The sequence below is a fragment of the Equus caballus genome, chromosome 30 (assembly GCF_041296265.1).
Source record: "Equus caballus isolate H_3958 breed thoroughbred chromosome 30, TB-T2T, whole genome shotgun sequence".
In the NCBI taxonomy this organism is placed as follows: domain Eukaryota; kingdom Metazoa; phylum Chordata; class Mammalia; order Perissodactyla; family Equidae; genus Equus; species Equus caballus.
Genome location: NC_091713.1, coordinates 29,737,214 through 29,754,451, shown reverse-complemented (window position 1 = coordinate 29,754,451; position 17,238 = coordinate 29,737,214). Strand labels below are relative to the sequence as shown.

Here is a 17,238-nt window from a genome sequence, read left to right as displayed (position 1 = left end):
AATAAAGAAAAATGAATAGTACTGATTTGTTCAAGGAAATGCAGGTATTCAGGCTAAAACTGAGTGTGCGGATAGACCAAATGCTAATAGAAAGCTGAATTTTCTTCCATGGCTTGAATGTTCTGACTCCAATGGAACAGTAGATTTTGGAGAATTTCAGAGCTTTGCAGTGGGGACAAAGCCAGAGTTTTAGAGATGAGTCTGAGGGTTTGACTATGAATTATCTTCAAGTTTTTGCAGATATGTTTCTTGAACTAACTTTACAAGTTGTCTGAATTACTAAGCACCCATCCTTCAAGAGAGGAAGGAAAGTGAATCTTTGAATTCCTAGAATTTTTAATTTTTGAAATGGGCGTATCAATCTTAGAATATCCTTACTCTTTTGGAGCCTATGACCAAACTGCAGACATAGATCCACATGGCTGACATATACTCTTTTAAGGAATTTCTCAAATCAGAGTGAAAGCTGATGTGACTGATATAATCCTTGAGTCATAAGTGAGATCTTCTCTAACAGAACTCACTTTTTTCTCTCTCCCCAATCTGTCTCCATGTCTCAAAAATATTTTAGTCTTTTAATATTTTTATTAGAATTGATCAATATAAACTATGAACAGTATGGGTCTTATAACTGTGCACTCTTGTATGTATAAATTTAAATTTTTGGAACCACTTCGCCATTATTTCTAATAAATGAAAATATCCCAAAGGTTCTCCTGTCAGATGATTTTTGATTGCCTCTTTGATGATTTTGATTGCTGACTCGCGCTGTAGAAGACATTTGTTTGTCTCAGTGAAGAAGGCAGTTTCCCTTGATAACTTCACTTTATAAATTCAATATAATTTGTCAGCAAACATTGTACAGTTCCTTGTCTTCAGCGACCAGCGTGTGCTGTTCTAATTAAGAAATGCCACGGAAGAGCTTCTGGGCGGGCTCTGCCTTTGGGCAACCTTAAAGTGTACCCACCTTTGTCAGTGAAACATGAGTCTTTAACGATCTGGGTTGGGGAAAGCTTCCTGTAACTTGGAACTGGAGCATTAATTTGAGTAGGTCAAGGGCACTCTGAAGTTGGAACAAAAGCTAGATCGGGAACCCAAGGAAAGAGTCACTCCCTTCAGCAGCCATAGCCAGTGACCGGAGAAAGAATTCTCCAAAAGGATAATAAATGATGCATGGCTCAAACTCAAGCCAATGAGGAGCATGAGTGAATTTGGAGATGAATCCCAATTTTCATTCTACTCAAGCACAATGGAATAGCTGCTCCTGAAATGGAGTTTGTTTGTTTGTTTAGTTTCTGTTCTTGAAGACCTGCAGCCCAATGAATTGTTACATTTACTACAGTAACATAAAATTTCTCCACATGCATTTTGAGGATTTTTTGTTTAGGCTTTTTTAGTTTTTAAAGGCAATGTTATAGGAATCCTACGATGAATAAGATGATTACTATAGAGTCTTTTAAAAATTTACCCCATTTCCTTGTGTGGTTTATTGAAATGTGATGGTCCTGCATTCATTCCTTCTATCAGTATTTACTGAGCATGTCCTATGAGCCACAACCTGTCACAGACTCGTTGTCCCAAGAAACTCAAGGGTGGGTTTGGATATTTTAACTGTTTTTCCAAATTGTTCTTTTTCCCTTTTGCTATCTTAAGGAGATGAAGTCACCAACCACCCTGGACAGACCAAGCATCACCATGAGAGCTACACCTATGACCTTTGCCTTATTTTTAATGCTAAGATCTCTCCAGGAGGAGCTTAGGCCTTATCGCTGTAACCTGCGGTGTATGTGGAAGCATGTTTTCCAACTGAGCCTGTGCAAGCGAATACCCACCTCTCCTTGTTGAATATTCATCCACATCCGAAATAAAAGGTCCCTGCTTCTCTTTGTTTGGAGGACACCATGACTCTGGAAACAATTCCACATGGTCTCCTGTTTGCCGCAAATACACTTTACTTTGTGAGACAACTGCTTCTGGTGGAGAGTCTGATTTAACTTATCCGGAGGGAACCCACTTTGGTTTCATAACAAACCTATGGCATGCACTAGGATGGCAGTGATAAACCAGGTGAACTTTATCCTTGCAGTTATAGAATTTAAAGCTTGGTGTGATGCCTTTAACCTGTGCTCTGAGAAACCTTGAAGGTTTCAGGGATGCCTCAGGGCAACCAGCGAGGTGAGTGGGGTAGGAGGAGAGGGGCCTGAAGTTCCCAGCTCATTGTTTCCCCAGACTCAATGTGTTGTCCTTTTTCTGTTTCACCCATTGAGCAACCTTTGAAGATGCTGAATGTTACTATTGACAAATAAATGAAAAGCAGTAGGATATATTGGAGTAGATGAAGAAGCCATTTGGGTTAAAACTAATTCAGCCTGACCTTGTTTTTTCAAAAGGGTCTGATGTGGCCCGTTGAGCATGCATCGTACATCTGCTTTAACTACTTACTGTGTCCCAAAGATAAGAATGATGCCCTTAAAGATAGGGATGTAACTTCCCTCCATATTCGCGTTGCTTTAAGGATAAGCATCTCATCCTGGGAGCTAAGGATTACTGACCTGCTGTGCTCACCTTGTCACCACTGACCTGCTGAGCCAGCTAAGCATCCCCTGACAGTAGTACAAGGGACATTCCTATCATATGTAATGTATGCTCTTTGTTTCAAGATGGTTTATAACCAATCTGTACACCCCACTTCTTTGCTGCCCTTCCTTCCTTGGGGAAGGGAGGCCCCGGGTTATAGTCCTCAGACCTGGCTCATGATAAACTCACCCCCATTTTGATTTATAGATTGATTATGGATTGTTTGCATCGACACAGTGGATTATAAAACATAGTCACTGCACTCTAGAAGATTTTAATCTAGTAATATTTAATACTAGTTTCAACTATTTTAAGCTTAAGGCTATTGGGATGAACTCTGCCAGGTTACAACTAAGCTGTGAAGCCTCTTGCAAAATTTCTTGCTGCCGAAGTTCAAGAGCACACTCTTAGGCTGGTGGAGAGACATTTGGGAGCAGTAGTTGCTGAGCACTCAGGAGAGTGTGGGCTCCTTACTTTGCCAATCAGTGTGCTTAAGCTTTGCTGCACAGCACCACGTACTCACACTCAAGACATGCTAGGGATTGACTGAGATTTTGGCCATCAAGATGAAGAAGAACTAAAATAAGTCTTAGGGATGAGCAGTGACTGCTTTCCCACGATTGATTGCAGCAGGTCATGTGTCACTAGGCCAAGCTGAGCACTGCTGCCCCACATTAGCCCACGTGGTAGTTTATTTACTGCTCGTGGCTGCTGAGTAAATGGTTGTGGAGCTGAACTGAATAGGAGCAGAGGTCTTTCCTTTAGAGATGACTCAGCTGTGTAGAGACGTGCCTGGAGTCAGGAATTGGCGACTGTTGACCCTTCACATGGTGCTTAAAGGATAAGCACCTTTAAGGATAGGTGATAAAGGACAGGGTTCCTTTATCCTCAGGCGAGGCTGCCCTTATTGGTAGAATGACTGCGTCCTCAGAGTGATTTGGTTTGAGGGAACTCTGCTAGAAAGCATCTCTTCCCAGGTACCCCTCTGGGTTTTAGAGTCAGCAATTAAATTCTTTTTCTAATGGTTAAAGCAGTTTGTCTGAAAACACCCCTATTAAGATATGGATCCCTCACTCCCCATGCTCTCCCAAGGTGCGGCCTAAGTTATTGTCATACATTTGAATCTTATGAGTATTAGTTAATTCATCAGATTGACTTCAGTTAATTTGCAGTGACTTGAGTAACAAGGGCTCATTGAAAGAAAGGCAGAAATGTGTGTTCAGAGCACAAAGCTGCCTGCATTAAGGATCTAGGATACTGTAAGGGCACAAAACCCTAAACTATTTCCTCCACAGTTTTGTCTCTGGCCCGTTCTAACTTTTAGTGTTATAATTCCCAGCTGCAAGAGACGGGGCGCCGAAGCTGAAAGCTGTTTTCATGGGGAAAAGGCGATAAATCCTTTCGTATGTCCATTTTTAGGTATGGTCCTGAACCATATCTGTACCAAAGGAAAAGAAAATAATGAATGCAAGACAGAGAGGATCCATGAGAGTTCTCCATATTTGCTACTAGACTTTTATTCTAGGATAATAGAGGAATTTCTACCAAGACCAAAAATTGCTCTTTTATTTAAGTATGATGTCTGTAGAATAGATATATTCCATGCTTTAATATTTTTTAGGTAATCACAGACAAAAAGAATGTATTTTTAAATCTGAAATGAAACACATGGAAGCCTGTGTTAGGTTTTGGATTTGAAATTTTTCAGAGTTCTGGAATTTTAAAACTAAAAGGTTCTATTAATTTTTTTTAATTTTTAACATTTCAGAAGACATAAAATATATAGGAATCTTTGGTCTGGCCTAAAATCACGTTGAGTATTATGAAGATTAATTTTGCATGCTTATCTGCTTAATGAGATCTGATGAATAGCTGGCTTGTAATCAGAATGAGGTAATACGAAGACAGCTTTTTCAAGACTAGACACACAGTTGACTCATTAGGTAATTTCTGTTTACCATTGCTTTATCCTCCTCTACTCGGAGACCTCAGTAGACCAAACATGTTTAGTATCTTAGGTAAAAATAGATTAACTATTACCTTTTGCTTGGAAATTCAAAGACCCCTGGACATCTGTCCGAAAATGGAATGTGATAGGGCAAAGACATTAAACTATGACGCATGGGTTAGAAAAATCTAAACATACTTCTAAACGGGTCACTTTCTCTAATTACCATCTTGAGTTTTATTCTGGAACGTTTGTTGTCAAAAGCTAAATTCCATAAGTTTGTGTGAATATTTTTGATCAATATGCAAAGTCACCAATCTCCAATGACTCCCCGTTACCAATAAAGTGCAGATTATTTTGCCTTTTATTCAAAGTCCCTCATCATTTGGCCTCTACTTTCTTTTTCAATACTACTTCCTAGTAAATTTCAACCCACACCTTCTACTCTAGTTAGACTGGCCCAGTAAATGTGACATGTCTATCCTTCCACTGTTACTCATTTCCACAGACTGTAGTTCTCACTCAGTCATCTCTGCCCATTCATGTCCTAACCATCTTTCAAGTTCATGGGGAAGTCCTCCCTCAGGCTTGAAGCTCCCTTTGACAGCCTTGTTCTGTAGTACTTCAATTCCGTTTCCAGGTTCTTATGATCTTGTCTGTATTGCTCATTTGACACCTAATAACTTAGACGGCATTTCCTGAGTGCTTCCTGAGTGCCAAGCATTGTACTAAGAGCATCTTCTTATTTAATCCTCAGACCTCATGGGAAAGGTGCTATTTTTATTCTCATTTCAGATAAGGAGATATTTTGGAGAACTGAATAAAGGCCACCAGCTAAAATTGGTGAAACCTGGATTCAAAAGTATATTCTTATCTGCTGAATAAAATTACTTTATATTAATAATTAACCTTTCCTCCATTTCAGTCCCCTCTCCCCCAAGGTTGTAAATTGTTTCGGAATTTTGGAGTGTTGCAATATTTATTTTCAACCTTCCTGACACAGCCCCTTTCCTGCACCAGATTACTAGCATAATGCTCTGCATTTGGTTGACTCTCAATAAATATTTGTTCATTGAAGAAACAAAAACATGTATCAATGTCCTTTTATCGTGGATTTATAGCTTGTGTCCTTACCTTTTTTTGAAACATAGTTTTCTCTGTAATAAGCAACGACTTATTGAGATACTTCAGTGATAGGAGATAGGGGGTCTAGGAATGCCTTAGAAATGTTACTGAGTTTTTTACCCCAGAAACATTGAGATATTCTCAACTCTGGGGCATTTTATTGATACAGTCGTATGATTGACTTTGAATGTGTGCAGTAAACTTTAGGCAAAATTTATTCAGTGCAAAGTATGTTTATGTTATCATAGGCCAGCGAGTGTTTGTTGAAAAAAAAAGAAACTGTTTCCATGGAGAAGGAGTAGGAATCAGCACAAAGGGAAGAAATGGAGTCTCCAGTACCTCAAATATTTTTCTCAGTCTCTATTGTCGCGATTTGATCACTTTATTCTGGGGACAGGAGAAGGGGTCTGCGTTGGTGGAACTGAAGGTGATGAGGAAGGAGACGTAAGCATTGAAGATTTCTACGTGCTGTAAGTTTGCTGTAGTTTTTCATAAAAAGAAGATAAAGTCTTAGTTTTTCTCTAGTAGAAAAAAGAGAGGAAAAAAAAAAAAAATAAGGCCTAAAACCCTAGCAGTGCATGTCTGCTAAAGATATTGAAAATGGGGATAATGTCTGTGTATATAACTACTTTTATTTTAATTAATTAATTAATTAATTACTTTTTTTGGGAGAAAGATTAGCCCTGAGCTAATATCTGCCACCAATCCTCCTCTTTTTGCTGAGGAAGATTGGTCCTGAGCTAACATCCGTGCCCATGTTCCTTTACTTTTTATATGTGGGTTGCCTGCCACAGCATGGCTTGATAAGCAGTGTGTAGGTCCGCACCCAGGATGTGAACAGGCGAACCCCAGGCCACCGAAGTGGAGTGTGTGAATATAACCTCTGCGCCACAGGGCCCGCCCCTGTAAGTACTTTTATTGTCTGTTGTCCAAATAAAATTTTGATACCATGCTTACATCATCCCCTTAAAACATCTTACTATTCCCCATTACTGTAGGAGCAAATTGTTGTATTCATCTGAAAGATGGATGTATCTATGGTATCACTGAAATATTCTCTGATACCGAATCAGCATTTCATCACATCTGATTAATCTCATTTCCCCAGAGCCCAGTGCGGCTTCTTGAGTTCCAGGGTAACTATCAACAGAAAGGTGTAAACTGGAGCACGTAGCATTGCCTTGGCGGATAACATAATCCTTCCTCACGGGTCTGATTTCTAGACTGATTCGCCCTGGGGCTCGGTTATAAATCGGGTGGGTGGAGAGAACTTTTTGCCAAAATACCTGTGCTAATTGAATGAATGTATTAGGCTATTTAGGAGGGCCAGGGAGGTGGGGGTTGGGAGGAGAATTAGTTTCTAAAAGCTACCATGGCAAGATTATTCATGCAAACACAAACATTCTTAATTTCACCTCCAAGGTTAAAACATTAAAGACTCTCATATAACAATTTGTGTAGAAAATGCTTTCTGGGTAGTAATAACATTGTTTGTGGATGCACCATGAATTCACACGTGGACTACTAACTCCTCAAGGGCCAGAGATTCTTCTTGGATTACTTTTAGGTCATATGCATCATTGTCAGTAATTTTAGAAATAAAAACCAGCCTATCATCTGGCTGGATGTGAGTTAAATTGATAAACCCACGGTAGTGAAGGAAATCACATGCTGTAAGAACCCAGATGGAGGCCTCCTTTCTGTTCACTGGGAGTGGTTCAGCTCAGAACTTCGTCTCTGGCTCCTTATCCTTAACCTCTCCATCTTCACCACCAGATGGGAAATCTTGGTTGTTAATCCTCCTTCTGGGATGACTAGAAACTTCCTCATTGAGGACACTAGAGGAAATCCCTACTTGATTATGAGAACACCACCTGACTTTCCTGGCAAAGGCATTACGATAGAGCCAAAATTCAGAATTCATAAATAAAAGGAAATCTGATATATGTTCTTGTTCAAATGCTCTCCTTTTTTAAATGATAATTTTAAAACCATATTTCCTTTGATATCTATTCAAAGCGGTTTTTAAGAAGGAGGATCCACAGATAGTCAGTGAATTCTATTTTTATTTTCACTGAACATGCCCACTGGAAATAGAAATCGTGTGCTCTTGTGATTAGCTGTTTCTTAGGTAGAAGAAAAACTTCTCAGATTATCAGTGCGTTTTTGATTCTTTGAACTCAAGTGACATACGTGAGAATTAAACATAATTTTCTGTAGTTCCTCTTGTTTTAGACAACTATTCCAGCTGTTTTTGCTAAATATATTGACCACAGTTGAAATTCGCATGCGCCTTGTCTTTGAAATTCCATCCCAGCATAAGTCAACAAAAGTGTGTAGCTCTTAAAGGATGTGAGGGATAGGCAAGTCTTTATGTTTTAGCTTTGGTGTGAGAGACTTTGCCATATTTGATAAGAAAGAAGTAAAAAGAACCTTGAGTTTACCCCTCATTTGGTACAGAAAGCCAATGAAAAGCTTTAAATAAAACTCCATCCAAACTGCCTTTTGTGAGTAAAAGGCTATCTTTCAGGACTTCAAAGCGGTACAAGTGGTCATTTGTCCTCAGATGTCCTGTGTGTAAGGTTAGGTGGGACTCTCCTCACTTAAATGCTGATGAAAGGCACGTGACGCGGTAAGTAAGCTGGTGGGAAAGACTTGCTTTTAGACCATCTGGGACTTTCATATGCTTCATTCTAGACTCGGCTCTTATTTCTTTACCTGTGAGTTATATAAACGAATCTTGGATCAATGTCAAAGATTCTGATTTTCCACATTCCTTTCAGTTGACATACTCCTTGAGAAAAATGTTAAAGTGAGAGAGAGTTTGTGAAAGAGTGGTAATGAAAGCGTATATGGTATAGGGTAGAAAGACATTGATTATTTTATAGAATACATTTATTACAGCAGAGGTGTCTATAAAATATATTTCTATGAAGCAGACCAGTAGGATTTCCCTACCGACTTCTATTTTTGAGTCAGTGAAATGGTTTCACTTATAAATGATTTATGATGAGATAAAGCTTATGATGAGATAAAAATTGAGCATCTGGTAGCATGCTGGTGACACAGTGGCTAACATGACTTTTGTTGACTAGAGTACCAGTGGGAGTTTTGTCTGTGGCATATTGTAATTCCAGTTGAGCAGTTTACTGTGCTTTTGGAGTATGTTCCAGTATCTCATTTCCACCATCACCGGCTCCTCTGTTCCTTCTTTCTCTCTCCTTTTGTTTACATTATGTCTCAGAAATAGTCAAAGCTTTCAAGCTTTTTTCTGTGAATAAGAGTCAAGTAAGAGACAAGTAAGTTCTAAGCAAAATCAGACTCCAATGGGGCCTGTGTCGGCTGGTTAATGAGCTGATAAAACTTACCCAAATTTAATGAAAAACATTAAATTGCAATTGAAGAAACTCAACAAACCCAAAACAAGATAAACATAGAGAATGTTACTCCTGAACACATCATAGTCATGTAATGTAGGGGACGACAGCAGTGTTAACAATGGAGGGGACATGGAAAAAAATGGAAAGATGAGTACAGATATCTATTCGCCTGGATGCCCTCCCCTAGTTTCCTTGATGTGCAAGCTGACTGACATTTGTGAACTATCTGATAACATTTAGGGTGTGGAATACCAGGAGACTAATTACTTTGGACTCCTTGCCTCATTTACACCATATTTTAATTAGCTAAAGTTGACTCCTCTCTCTCTATACACATACATATATGTGTGTGTATATATGTGTCTATGTATGTGTGTGTTTGTGTATTATTGTAGACTTTAGGAATTGTGATGATTTCTTATGTTGCGAAGGAAATTTACATATATTTAATATATAAATATACATATATAATATATATTTATGTACATTTCCTCCATAACTTAAGAAATCACCATGATTTCTTGTTTATAAAAAGTATAACTCTTTTAAAGGAAACTTGATTTCCTTTAAGGAAACTGTTAGTAACAACTAAAATCTGTGAAAGGCTGATTAGCCAGTATTTAAATTGTAACTATATGACTTTGTATTAAAAAAAAGCCACGTAAGTACAAATCCTGACCATAATATAATAGTCTGAGTGTATATATAACCAAAGTTATGTTATAAATGTTCTGTGTTGTTTTTTTTTAATCAAGGGGACCACTAAAACAAATGTAAATATTTTTAAAAAATCAACTGGGACAATTTTTAAAGAGATATAAATATTTAGGAACAATTAGAATTTCTTACTAACTCTAAATCCTTTTTCTAACAAATATTTAATTTTCTTTATATGTAGAGGATACTGTGCCAGACTCTTGGGGGGTATGGAAACTGTAAATCGTGATTTTTGTTTGTAAGCTTATTAAATCTATGGTGGGGAGAACATGTATTCAAAACAATTAGGAAGGCTCAGAAGCACGTCTGGACAAGCATTTGTTTCAACATAAGGTTCTTAGAGCACCTGCATCAAATACCTGGTCACTCATGGAAAAATACGGATTTCTTGACTCCAATCTCAACCCATTGAATCCCAGTCTCCTGAGGTGTGGTTTGGGCTTGTGTAGGTTTAAAAACACCCTATATGATTCCCGTGCTCGCCAAAGTGTTGACACCATGATTCTAGAATGGTAAAGCAGTTCCTTCGAGCTGCGACTGTTTAATACTCAAGACAGTATTTCATCTGGACCTTAAGTGGAAGGTTGGATTTTAAGAGGTTGAGATGAGAGCGGAGGATATTCCAAGAGGATAAAAGGAAATGACCAGCCTGAAATTTTATCTTTTTGTGGAAGAGTGAGTTTTCCGATTTGTCTCAGGTATGGTGCATTAGAAGGATAAAAATTTTTTAAAAAACGGGAAAATTAGTCTGGTGGCATTTCAAAAGGGCCCTTTGTTTCTTTCCATAGATAAAAAAAAGAAGAGCATATTTTATCCCTGCAAACAATAAATCTCCAAAATCATAGTTTTAGAACTACTTAATCGCCTTTGTAGTCAGTAGCTTTTGCCCCATATATACATAAACCATAATCTTTTGCTATCTTTGCTTCCATTTTTTTGTTAAGATATTTTAAAATAAATACTAAACCTCCTATTTATTCCCAATAATACACTGTACATATCAAAGAAGAAAGGAGTTTTTTATATAACGATAGTGCTATCACACTCCAGAGTAATATAACTGTCTCCTATTATTGAATACCCAGCCCATATTCAAATTTCCCCAGTTATATCATGTTCTTTTATACAGCTGCTTTTTTCCCTTCCCCAAAACAACATCCAATAAGCACCTCTTATTGCTTTTGGTTCTGAAGTTACTTTTAATCTAGAACACTATTCTCCCCACGCCGCTGCCCTCCTTTTTTCTCTTGTTCCCTGCATGGTAACATTTGAATTGTAATAAACAGGCTTGGAGAGACGACCGCTTCTTCCATTCGTCCATTCATTTATTCATTCACTCATTAATTTTCTAAAGCATTATTTGGCGAGCCACTTCTGTGTGCTTAGCACTGTGCTTAAAGCTGGACATACATGAGGCTAAGAGTGTCTTCCCTGCGGTATATCAGGAATTATTTTGAAGGAAACATATTGTTATTCTAATGGAAATAAAAGTACTGAGAATGTCGTAAAAAATACACACACACACATGCACACCCATACCCACGTGCTAAACATATTGCAACACTTTCAAACAGAATATAAATTTGTTTTTGTTTATTAAAACTCTGGTTCAGAGTTTATGATACATAGCCGCAACTTTTTGACGACAAGAATCAAATGGCATCATTTTCTAAGTTGCAACTTAAAAACAAAAACCTGTGGTTAGGAACCAGAATGAGAGTCCTCTAACTAACTTAGGCATCTAGACGTGGAATCTAGACCAAACAAATAATATACAACAAGCAAGACCCATTCAGAAATGAACATCATACAAACAGTTCTGTCTCCAGTGTGGGAAAGTATCAGCACGTTGGGAGATTTACTTTGGCTCCTGGAGTCTTCCTGAGCTTGAGAAGAAAAGCCAGCTGAGAAAACCTGGCGGAGAAGATGGCACTGATTCAGAGGAAGAACTTGATTTTTGCTCTTATATATCTCGTTTCATGTAAAAACATTTCTAAAGATGTTAAAGTGTGCTTAGCAATGCCCTGCAGCCTCATTTGTTGGGTGTTGTTCCACCCCTTATCCATCTGGACCTTTCTGGAGCTGCCTCAGGAACGGGCAATAGGAGGCCTTCCCTGGGAAGGTTTTTATTTGTTTATTTAATTAATTTAATTTTTTTTTTGAGGAAGATTAGCCCTGAGCTAACATCCACTGCCAACCCTCCTCTTTTTGCTGAGGAAGATTGACCCTGAGCTAACATCCGCACCCATCTTCTTCTACTTTATATGTGGGGTGCCTGCCACAGCATGGCTTGACAAGTGGTGCGTAGGTCCGTGCCCAGATCCAAACCGGCAAACCCCAGACCACCGAAGCAGAGTGCGTGAACCTAACCGCTGCGCCACTGGGCTGGCCCCAGGTTTTTAAAACTGGACCTGAGAAAAGGAAACCGGTCTCTGAATTTATGATGGGAAGCCCCATGTCTCCTGGTGGGGTTTTAGAGATGGGAAAGCCACTTTGCAAAGAGAGGGAAGAGGGAAGCTGTCATGGAGACGAGCGATGGAGAGAGTCTGGCGGTATCTGAGTTGTCCGTGGTTCCACTCTTTCCTGAGGCTCACCCAAGCACCTGCCCGTGCTGCTGCTCCACCAGACACACACCTTCCCCAAGCTCTCTTAGCATAATTTCCACTAAAAAAAAATTCCAACCTTGGTTGGGTTTCAGTACCCTACAACCTAGGATACAAATTATTATATTTTCACCTATTTCTCTCCAATTATTTGGATGTTCAATACAAATTAGTATAAAAGAAATATTGAAACAATAATAGCAGTGTCTTATATAATGCTTAAAATATGCTAGGCACTGTTCTTTAATATTCTTTGCACTTTACTTATATTAACTTATTCTGAAAATCATCCTGTGAAGTAGGTGTTGATATTATTCCATTTTACACATGAAGCACAGTGAGATTAATTTGTCCAAGTTTATATGTACATATTGGCACCAGCATTCAAACCCAAATGGTCTGGCCCTGCCATGCTGTAACCACTCTGCTTCTCTGCCTCTGATTGGAATGCCTCCCTCCTTCCCCACCATCCTTCTGTCCCACTGTGACTGCAGTGCCATCTCCCAATTATTAAAAGAGCAAATGAAACAAAAGCGCCTGATGCGAAAGCAACAGCCCCCTCTCATAAATTTATGTGTCGCGATCACCATTGGGCTTATTTATTCTCCTCTGCATTTATTAACTCTGTCACTCCTCACCCAACGAAGTTTCGATACAGACTGTTCAGCCTGGGAGATGCAAAGATAAATTAGGCGCAAGAACTCACTCTGAAAGCAGCGCCAAGTAGCTGTGTGAGTATCCTCAGATTTTAAGCTAAGCTCATCATCTAGGAATTAAACTTCAGTAGAAGGTAATGTTCTCAGAATGTCTGGCCCTGGTCTGTTCCAGATTAGTAAACTTCCTGAATTGTTTAAAGACATTTTAGCCTCTCGAAAAGCTCATTGATCTCACACACACACACACACACACACACACACACACACACACAGAGTTATCCTTACCCCGCCCCACACAATTGACAACTGGCAATTGTCACAATTCATGCGTCACTAGAGATTTGCTGTGATGTCACTGCCCTCTTCCAGTAAAATCTGCATGACCTCATCTGCATCTTGTGGCCTGGCTTTTTGTTGCCTGATGAATTACATCCTATCATGTGATGCTCCCTGTGCAAACCATTCTTCAATTTTTATAAGGTCATTATTTTAAAAATATATCATCATAAAAGCTGTGTTTCGAATGATTCTGTTCCTTGAATATTAAAGTGTTTAGTCTCCAAGTAGATATTCTGATATTCATAATGGAAGATATAATGGCTGAGTTTTCATCGGAAGTAACCTTCCAGAAGGTGTGTGCGTGTGAGGTAATGATGCTGGTGGGGATTAATCCTTGTCGAGTGAATTATGAACTGTTGCGTAGTTTATAAGGGGCCTGATTTTCCTAGGAACTTCTGTTTCTTTAAATATTTGTTAAGTAGTAGTGCCTTCTTGTTCTAAAATGTCGTGGTCATAGAATGCTTATGCATGGATATTTTATAAAGAGTTGCTTTTTATTTTTGAAGACTCTGGGAAAGTCTGTTGAGATCCTTCTCTCAGTTAAGCCATATAAAGACTAAGGATTTTTACCAAAGGGCTGTTTTAGAGTCCCTCCCTATTGTGAGAACAGTCACTGATAGGGTTGGGTTGTGTAAAAAAAAAGGTTGCAAAATAGTAACTTAGGAAATAAGATGATTCCTAGCCAACGCTGGAAGATAAGGGCCCTGCTGAAATTTAATTATGCAACCAAGGTAAACCATCATTTATATACAGAAGAATCTGTAATTATATGGCAACCTAGTGGAAGAAGGACTTTTTGAATAAAAGGATTGCGAAGGGGACAAGGAAGCTTTTGAGGGTGGTGGATGTATATGTTTATTATCTTGAATGGGCCAGTGGTTTCTTGGTTGCGTAAATGTGTCAGAACACAGTTGTAAACATACTTAAGAGTAAATTTTACACTTTAAATGCATGCACATTATTGTATGTCAATTATACCTCAACCAAGCTGTTCAAAAGGAAAACTAGTAAGGACCTGAGTCACGGCGAGGCTTTCCAGCAAGTGCTCACCTGTGAGTCCTGACCGAGCAGCCAGAGGGTGCTCCCTCCGCCATCCAGCCTAGGAAAGCAGCCACGCTTTCCATCATACAAGCGAGACTTTGCTGAGTTCCACAAAGAGGAACATGCGAAAAGCAACTGGGAGTTCACCAAGAGGGAGGTGTTTTAGAAGCACTGTACATGAGGACTGGAAGGAAGATGAGACATTCTCTAATTCTCTGGGCAAATAGATTTAAGGGTTTAGTGACTTTCCCAAGAGAACACAGCTATTGACTGGAAAAACAAAGAAAGCAGTGATTTAGGAGAAGGAGTCAGCGAGCTACTCTTCTTCTTCTTCTTCTTCTTTTTTTTTTTTTTTGATGAGGAAGATTGGCCCTGAGCTAACGTCTGTGCCAATCTTCCTCTATTTTGTATGTAGGCTGCCGCCACAGCGTGGCTTGATGAGCAGTGTGTAGGTCTGCACTGGGGATCTGAACCCACAAACCCCAAGCCACTGAAGCAGAGTGCGCAAACTTAACCACTACACCACCAGGCTGGCCTCAGTGAGCTACTCTTGAAGGCTAAGTGGGCTTGAACATGTGTCACTGCGGGGGAGTTGCAGACAGAAGAGGCAGGTGACCAGGCATAGAAGCAAAACGAACAGGAAGTGTATGGACAATGAGACATATAGTGAAAATACAGAACAGCAGTGAGGAATACAGTTGGAGACGTTTTTCTGAAATGAAAGAATAATGAACTGAATGAACTTCTTTCTACGACCAGGATTTTACGTGATGGATAATTGTTTTGACACAGATCACTTTCTACCCAAGAGTTCTTGTTAGTAAATGACACATGTACAGGTGTGTCTGTACATCTGAGGATTTTGCTTTTTTACCTGAATAAACCAAGTTGCAATACATTATGTAATACTAACATAAATATTTAATATAAAAAACTTAAATGTATCTCCATGTGCATTATATGACTATCAATGTATTTTAAAAAGACCTGGAAGTATTCACATTGAAGTGGTTACTTCTGAGGAAGGCAGTGGGGTTGGGTGGGGCCACAGATCTGTATTCAAAAACATTTCTTTGTGTATTAACTATGTATTTAAAAATAACTTTCAAAAAGATGCAAAAAAAAAAAGGATACAGTGAGAAGCAGACTAAATATTTTAGTGCCTTGAAGCCTAGAATCGGAGAGTCAGAAGTGACTATATTAAAAATCTATTATGGGGGCCAGCCCAGTGGCATGGTGGTTAAGTTTGTGTGCTCCACTTTGGTGGCCCTGGGGTTCATGGATTAGGGTCCCGGGCGTGGACCTACACAGTGCTCAACAAGCCATGCTGTGGCTGCATCTCACATACAAAATAGAGGAAGACTGGCACAGATGTTAGCTCAGCGACAATCTTCCTCAAGGAAAAAGAGGAAGATTGGCAATAGATGTTAGCTCAGGGCCAGTCTTCCTCACCAAAAAACCCCCACAAAACATATTATAAATGAAATTAGTAATAAATTATAAAATAAATATAATTTATTTTGTTGACCGAATCATAAGAAAATACAAGAAATGTGAGAGAAGTCTAGAGTGGAGAGTAAGCTTACAGGACTCATTTTTCACAGTAATAGCACAGGTTAAAAATGCAAATGAGTTAACAAAGAATTTAGATAAACCCAGACATGAAAGACCCATACTGGTTTATAAAGGACAATTATGACATTTGAGTTGAATTCCTACATTGGGGGGTTTTATCAAAGAAGGTAATATTTTCAAACATGTGTGGTTGATGGTGTGTTTCTTCTAGGGCTGAGTCCGTACTGTCCGCAGGGCCTGACTTCTCTCTGCCTGGCACAGCCCCGCCGCACGCCTGTTGTATTATACTCGCCTGAATGCGTAGCCTCTGTATACCGCCTGGTCCTGCAGTCATCTGAGTTTGCCATCTCTGTCTCCTCTCTAGCCCTGAGAAGACAGTACCCATTCTGTCTTTGTTTCAGCATCTTTGTGTAGGTGATCCTGTCATCTTGGAGCTCCTGGAATGTTGAAGTGGTCTTCATGGTCCATCTCCATAGAGACTTTCTGGTTTATGTTTTGAAGATGATTCAGAGGAGTTCTAAGAATGTGTTTCCTTTTCTTCATCAATTCTCTTCCCTTAACCTATAAACTCTTGGTTTGAATTTAGCACCAGGAAAAAGTCTTCTTTACAGAGCTGCCATGTTTCTTCCTTTGCAGTAATGGTACAATGGCAGCCACGCAATTTACTATTCTATCATCTATCTATCTGTGTATCTATCGGTGTATCTATTTATGTATATCTATTTATGTATCTGTGTATCTATTTATGTATCTATTTATGACCACCACACAATTTACTATCCTATCATCTATCTGTGTATCTATCTGTGTATCTATTTATGTATGTATCTATCTATATATCTCTGTATTTATATGTATCTATGTAGCTGTGTGTCTATCTATCATCAGTCATGTATTGGACCTTATTATGAGGGTATGCAGAACCAAATTTGAATTTCAGTGGCAACAATGAAGTTATCTTCTAGTCAAAATGTTTACATCTTCTTTTTGGTCCTCTGCCTGGAAATTTTCTGCTTTTCTTAGTTATAGCTTTTGTTGTAATCTGCTTTAAGTTCTTTTGGAAAGAGGAGGCATATAAGTCATTTGACACATACAAAGTAATTTGTGTATTACATTTTATGTTAATTGTAAATTAAATATTACACTTAGTAATATAAACTTTAGTTTGCTTAATTAGCATGCAGAGCAACAACAGTCATGCATATCTTTAAATGCTAATAGGCTGAACATTTTCTTAAGGCATATTGATTATAGTATCGAATTCTGCTCATATGTAT

At 38.9% G+C, this 17,238-nt stretch overlaps 1 long non-coding RNA gene across 2 annotated transcripts in view; it reads left to right on the top strand.

Moving 5' to 3' along the window:
* The window catches only part of LOC106782902 (uncharacterized), a 160,567-nt gene that overhangs the window by 44,276 nt on the left and 99,053 nt on the right, over nt 1-17,238 (top strand). The window contains exon 5 of one of the 2 annotated variants that reach the window (XR_011434178.1): nt 1,654-4,890. The exons of the other annotated variant lie outside the window; for it this stretch is intronic. This is a non-coding gene — a long non-coding RNA (uncharacterized lncRNA). Of the gene's footprint in view, nt 1-1,653; nt 4,891-17,238 lie in introns of those variants that run through there. 2 annotated transcript variants of the gene reach the window in all.